General features: G+C 40.6%; 1 long non-coding RNA gene across 1 annotated transcript; it reads right to left on the minus strand.

Moving 5' to 3' along the window:
* Nucleotides 1–1,070: 1,070 nt before the first annotated feature.
* On the minus strand, nucleotides 1,071–6,784 carry LOC140323038 (uncharacterized). Its single transcript, XR_011919293.1, has 2 exons — nucleotides 6,472–6,784; nucleotides 1,071–1,777 (listed from the first exon to the last, which is right to left on the minus strand). It is a non-coding gene; the product is annotated as an uncharacterized lncRNA (long non-coding RNA).
* Between the last annotated feature and the right edge of the window lie 378 nt (nucleotides 6,785–7,162).

Below are 7,162 nucleotides of genomic sequence, written 5' to 3' on the forward strand. Positions count from 1 at the left end.
CCTTTTGATTTCTGTTGTGGTTATTTAAAAAAAAAAAAAAAAGGTTTTCCGTCTTGGTAGTCTACAATATAGAGGCTTTAAGACTGGTCGTGTGTGGAACTTACCGGTGTCATGGAATTAAATAACTGGGAGTCCTTACATGAAGCTGGGACGTGGGGGGGGGGGATGAAGGTTAAAGGGTATGTAAACCAGACTAATGAAATTATCTTATTTGCTCCCTTTTGGTCTCATTAAAGTTGGAAGTAGGCTAAAAAAAACTTTTACTTTGGCAGACCTGTCAATCCGTGGGTCCTCCGTCATCTTCTTGAAATATTCACCGGGCACCGCCATCTTCCTTCCCCTTTGTCTGCCTACGTCACCCGTTCTTGTGCTGCACTGGTATGGGATCGGGTGTCGTAGCCTTTGGTAGGTGGGGTGAAAGAAATCTGATCTTACTGCGCATGTGTGAGATCTGCATTTTCTTTTTTACCATTGAAGAAAAAGCTCCTTCTTTGCATGCCCGAGATCAGAAGCCTCCTGGGATGTATGACGTATGTATTCCAGGAGGCTCTGTGCTCCCATTCCCCGTGGGGATTAAATTATAATTTATTTTAAAAAGAATATTTTTTACCTTATGTGGGGAAAAATGTTACTGAAGATGTGTTTTTTAATGTGTTTTCTTATATCTGTTTAAGTGCAAAAAAACTGTTGATATTGCAGGAAATCTTGTGAGCTGATAACTTCCAGCACTCTGTCCTACTTTTATCAATCACATTGTTCTCATTTTTAAGGGATACCTACACCCCCACCTCCATGGCGGTTAGTATCCCACATAGCACACGAGGCAAATACTTACTATGGGTATGCCATCTCACTTGCTTGGAGTGAATGTTCACACATTTTAGTTTAGTGTTGGGTGACATACCCATTCTGTTGTATAAATATACCCCAGTGTGTGTTAACACATACATTTCTGATTGAACTGATCCTACCCCTTTGATCTGTATAGCCATTATATGTGTCTTTTTGTGTCCTATCTAAGGGTCTGGTTAAAAAGCATGATGCAAAAATAAAATGCACGAGTCCAAACATTTATTTCTAGTAACAGCACGTTTATTAGTCAACTTATTTTAAGGTTTTTTTAAATTCTTCTTTTCATCAGTCACCCATCTCATTTAAGATGCATTTCTCTTCTCCCAGAATCATTTGCTAACATGGCCACATTTGACCTGTACAAGATGTGTATAGAACAGACATGATCATTTGCTGCCATTCCGAACCATCTCAGATGTTCTTCCACCATTGCTTTGAGCCATAGCTGTGGGTCACATAGTAAATCATTTTATATTGTAAGCTTATCATAACCTTCAGGGCCACCATATTGGGGAATTTTGATTCTTATCCAGAAACTGTTTTCACATATCGATTATTATCAGGGTCTTCTCTTTTTGTGGTGTGTGACAGTTATCATTCAACCATTGGGATAGCAAGTGGAAACATTTTTTGCCACCTCCATCTTTTTTTACTTGAAGGACGGGTCGTGCAAAGGTCTGAGTGCCAGCATGAATGTAACTCTGCAAGCAGACCGTGTACAGAAAAGCTGTCAGATGGAGGAAACACACCAGTCCGAAAATGACCACAATAATCACTGTTTGAGGCTCCCACAGCCCAGAATCAACAGCGTCTTCCAGCTGCCTCAGGGTTAGGTTCCCTTTGGGTCCGTTTTCGATAGGTGGGAAATTCATATTGCTGCAGTGTCCAGACTCTGACCCAAGGCCCTCTTCCCTAATGATGCATCCTGTAAAAATTACACAAAATCAGTCTCGGTTGTTACATAACAGATTTTTTTTCTAAATAATCAGAGCTGTGATTCACATTAAAGAATAAAACCCAATACCTTTTAAAAGTGATTTCCATATTTTTATGATGACAAAGGGTCTATGATGTAAGAAAGTCTTTCGTGTCCTAGCGCCCAATGCATGTTGTTTGTTGCTTACAAAGAAAATTGCTCACTCCAAATGTGCTTATTAGTATTTATAGAGTGAAAAGCAGAGAAAACAAAAATTATCATAATGGGCTGATTATAAACCTTGTCATAGGTGTTGGAACCTTGCTGGGTAAACATACACTGCCTCTCAAGCGCAGGCACCATACTGTCAGTACGTTAGTTCTTCGTGGTCTGTGGTTGGTATGGATGCTTGGCATATGCAATGCAATATTTTTTTTTTTGCTTGAGTTAAATCATCAGTTGCCATCCATGGTCTGAAGATGGTGACCATGGACCTGGAAGAGTTTGCAATGTAGATGGCTGAGGGATGCATGGCTTGTATAGTGTCCTGCATACTTGCCAATTATGGCTCACCCCCACAATTTAAAAATTAGATCCACTTTATCTTTTCCCCCTCTGCCTGAATTCAGGCTGAAAACATAAAATATTGCTTTCAGATATAACACCCCACCTCCCTCCAACACCTATGCTTTAATCCTCAATCCAACTAGGGCTTTACATATCCCCCAAGTATTTTGCCAATGGAAAGCCTTTCAAATGTTGATCACCTTAGGTGCAATTTTTAATAGTTTAGAAAAAAAAGTAATTTTACCGGCAAGTTTCCGGGTAGGTAAACTATAGAGGTGACAAAACTGTTCTGTTACTGATATTGATAGACACCATTGTTTGTATTTTATATGCCCAGCAGTGTAATTTGCTCACACTTTGAGAAATTCTCAGTAACAAAAACAGCTTTTTTTTCTTTTGAAAAAGAATAACTCCAAAAAAATATCCTTCAACCTGCTTAGCTAGGTAAACTGACTGTTAACTGCTTGGCACACTATTCATTTATTAATCAGGCTTGTTAGTCTCTTATTACACAAATGGATGCCAGCAATATGCTGTGCTTTGTCCTGGAAGGGTGGAACACCAACAGAACCTCCACCCCCGCATAACGCTTTCCAACCCAGCAGGTTCATCCTTGTCGGTGCTTTGTAAAAAAATAACTCAGTAATAGCATTTTTCTCTTAAGAACACGAGAAGTTATTCTTTTTCTGAACATTTATATGGGAAGCTTGTAAGGTAAATGAAGCAGTTACATTAAATGCCCTATCCCTGTTTACATAGATGTGAGTCTGCAATGTGCTGTATGCTACCACTGAATACATAAGTAGCATGAATGGGAAACCTGGCTTTTTTACTACTTGAACACTGCAGAAAGTCATCAGAGATATTTTCTTCATAGTTCTACTTTAAAATTAAGCTGTTGCCTTGCCCTGCATGCGTGGAACTCCATCAGAACTCCACCCCCACATAACAGATTCCCACCCAACAGGATGACCTTGTTCTTTCTTTGTATAATCCTCAGTAACAGCATGTGGTTAAAAATCTGGCATTAATAATACTTGAATATTTTAGAAAGTCCTCAGAGATTTTATTCTACAAAATTATACTTTAGTATGAAACTATTGCTTTGCACTTCAGGGGCAGAACCCCAATGGAACTCCACCCCTGCATACAAGTACCCACCCAGCAGGTTCATGCTTTGTGAAAACATCGGCAACAGCAAGTGGCTTTATTTCCATTTTATAAACAGATTGTATAACGTGCCACATCTGTGGGTTTATGCCCATGTCTGTTATTACAAACACACAAATACCATCAATAGATCTTTTAGGTTACGGGTCCTTTAAAGCAGTCCTCTCCCCAGCAGCCAGACAACGTGATCTGGGGGTATTCTGTATAGTCAGGAATGTTCTGAATAGAGCTGAGTTCTAAGAAACGCAAGGAACTAATTAAATGTGGCTGCAAAGAGCTGATAACAATGTGTTGTTTGGGTTTTCATGTCCATCTTTTGAGGAGAAAGGGACAGAGATCCACATAACACACACATAGGAATTCTCCATAAAAAGCCGTCTAATCACTGACATTCAAGATGCCTTTTTTAGCAAAGCGAGACAAAGCAATAGCAGCATTGCAGTCCTTGCTCCTTATCTTGTAATACTGGGGCCCTGGGCTCAATTCCCTACAAATGCTGCTTATAAAGAGTTTGCATGTTTTTGTTGGGGTGTCTTTCCTATGTTGAGTCCAAAGGACAGCGCCTGCAGTGCAGTTTGCAGGGTTTAGACCAACCTTCTACCATTTTATTTCTTTTTAATTTAAAATACCATCCTGGCATACCGAGCAATAGGGCTGGTGTCCTAGTAACAAACTAGTAAGTTGTTTCTATACCTTTAAGAAGACTCCTTCAAGTACTAAAATGTTTTTAGCAAAGCATATATAAATGTAAAAAAAAGGCTTGATTCTGCCCATGCTCTCTGCACTGCTCAACACTGCTCTATAGCAAAATAAATAAAAAGACCTCTGGAAACCCAAACTTCTCTGAGCTAAGATCACTGCAGGGTACAGTGGGGAAATTAGGTCAGATGCAGGAGACCATACGGATAGAAACTTCTGGATTTGTCAGTTTTAAAGGCCCAGTTTCTTGCAGCTTTATGTGGGGTGTATGGTAAAAGAGATAAGTATGTGACCTCTTGGGTACACATATGTTTTCTTTTCTGGAAACATTCAAGTACATGGCAGGGTCTCTTTAAAGCCTTAGTTAGTTAAAATCTTACAGCACCCTCAACAATCTGCCTACGTGATAAAAAGTGTAATATGTCTTCTGCATTGTTGGGATAATCTCACCATCGTTCGGGGGAGATTCCTGGGGAATGCAGAGCAATGTTAGAAGGTGTTCCATTTTATTACATCTTTATTGTAATATATTGAATGTCTTCAGAGTTCAGCTGCTCTGTATTTCCCAGTAATTTCTCAGAAAGGATGGGGACATCTTCCATTCTTAGACACTGCAGGTGTTAGGCAGTAGCACTTTGTGAAAGGGGAAGGGGCCCAGCTAGTGTAAGTGGCCCATGGATTTTATTGCAAGGTCCACATTAAGCATCAAGCAGTGACTACAGTGGTCAGAAAAGCCCCACTTACCCTCCAACAGAATGACCTCAGTCCCCATACAGTGGTGCAGCTAAAGACTTACAGGCCTGGTAGAAATCCTCAGGGATCAGGCAATGCCTATTTGACAATATGTGTAATTTTGACTGTTTTGATGTATTTGCATATTCTTAACCAGCAGTAGGAAAGCTTTTCAAATAAGCCCTCAATGACCCCTATTGCTACCAGTACTGTGGTACTGATAATTCTTGAATGAGTTCTCTCTCAGCAGCTCAGCTCACCCGACTCCTTCATTCAAAGATCCTAAGTTTAACGTTATTAATTAGGAGGTTGCTGAGGATGAGGATATATGGGACCAAGGAGTCACAGTGAGGGGGGTAGGTGAACTAATGGGTATACGCAGTGACTGGAAATTGGGTAGAAATGAACTGATGGGAAGATGCTAGGATAGAAAGCTAAGCTGCTTATTCAATGTAGGAGGGATAAGCAGGGTGCACTGAGCTGTTAGGTAGCTGAGGGAAAGGAGAGCTTTACTTCTGGGATGGGGGGCTGATCTAATCTGATGAAAGCAGGAACAAAATTGACGATTTACTGCTGAGAGGAGGGAGCAGAGCGAGCTGATGGGTAATTAATGTAAGGAGACTCATGGGGAGCTAAACTGCTGAGGAAAAGGAAGCAGGGTGAGCTGAGCTGCTGAGAAAACAATCTTGGTGCTTCTGTGGATTTTGAAAATGCTTTGCTCCACAGCGACCTTCTCACAGTGTGCATCCTAAGCTGCAGATACAACCCATCTTTCAAGCTTGAGGATGTCCATCTTGCATCAAGTCTGAGAGCTCCTGAAAGCAATACCAAGCACCATGCTAACCCAATGCACCACCCAATATCAGCATGTATTACATAGAAAAGCCCAGAGACCCAGCACCAGGTCTACAATAAGAGATGTAATAAAAAAAAAAAAGAAAAGAAAGGGAGGAACCGGGGATGGCAAAAAATTAGCAGATTAAACATTTAATTATATAAAAGCCAATATCAAGCAAAATATTGCAATGTAATAAAGTAACAAATATAAATACAATACTAATATAAGACAAAAAGTTGCTATTTAAGCAATATAAATAATAAGAACACAATATATTGATAATCTCATTGGTATGAAGACAACATTGTTACATCAGTGTTATAGCCATGGGTCCTGGCTGCCCCATTGTTCTAGGACGACAAATACCCCCATAACTGGTCATGGCATACAAAGCTTCAATACACCTGTACGGAAATTTCACACTTGTTCCCCACTGTCTCCCACAGTCTTTAGCAGTCAATGCCAAGGTTCACAGAGTCCCTCACTGATGTCACCACTTCCCACCAAATTGATACTTTGTAACCCAAAGAAAAATACTTGTGCATTAAGTCACTGCATCTGCCCCTCTTATTTCTGGCACTTATTTCCCAGCAGTTTCTGTCCTTGCAGTTGGAAATGAATTGTCATGACCCTGCCAGTGGGGGTCAGCTGGTAACAAAGGGTAGATAAATGATTTTTTGTGTTATAGGTGGATTACCTGTGGCGTGTCGGAGGCGGTGAGGTCAGCCCTGGGTAAAGACAGGATGGGAATTCTGGTGCATTTCTGCATCTGTATACGGCTTGGTTTCTGTGCAGAATTTACAGAGGCAGTACGGGTGGGGGGGACAGAGGGACGTACATGATTGTGGTTGCTTAGGAAACGCACCTCACCTCGGGGCTGCAGCGCTAAAGAGGAAAAAAAATGTTTAAAATATCTCCAACAGCTTACAGAGCCTCCTGGTACCCAATGTATGCCCTTTGCTGTTGCAGCATGACAACTCGCACTAAAATCCAGAAGGTCCCCCCCTTTAATTTATTTTACCCATCACCATCGATGATATACAAATTTCCTCCCTGTTCACCTGACCCAGCCTTTCTCTATATCTGCCAGGTGAGATGAATTTTCACACCGAGGCATTAAAAAATGTGATTTTGGAATATTACATAAAACATTTTTAATGTATCATGTTAAATTTAAAGCAGCTTTTACCTACTTTCTGCATGTCCTCCCTGAAAATGTGAAATTGTGGACATGTAGCACACTAATTAAAATGCACAGCACATTTTTAAATATTACAATGCAATATAATGCAACCGATGAAGCACGCTGTGCTGTAACACAACACACTAATGATCAGACCTTCATGTGTTACATTGGAAATCTTCCCTGCAGGTTTGGGCTGTGAGCT

The sequence above is a fragment of the Pyxicephalus adspersus genome, chromosome 2 (assembly GCF_032062135.1).
Source record: "Pyxicephalus adspersus chromosome 2, UCB_Pads_2.0, whole genome shotgun sequence".
Classification (NCBI taxonomy): domain Eukaryota; kingdom Metazoa; phylum Chordata; class Amphibia; order Anura; family Pyxicephalidae; genus Pyxicephalus; species Pyxicephalus adspersus.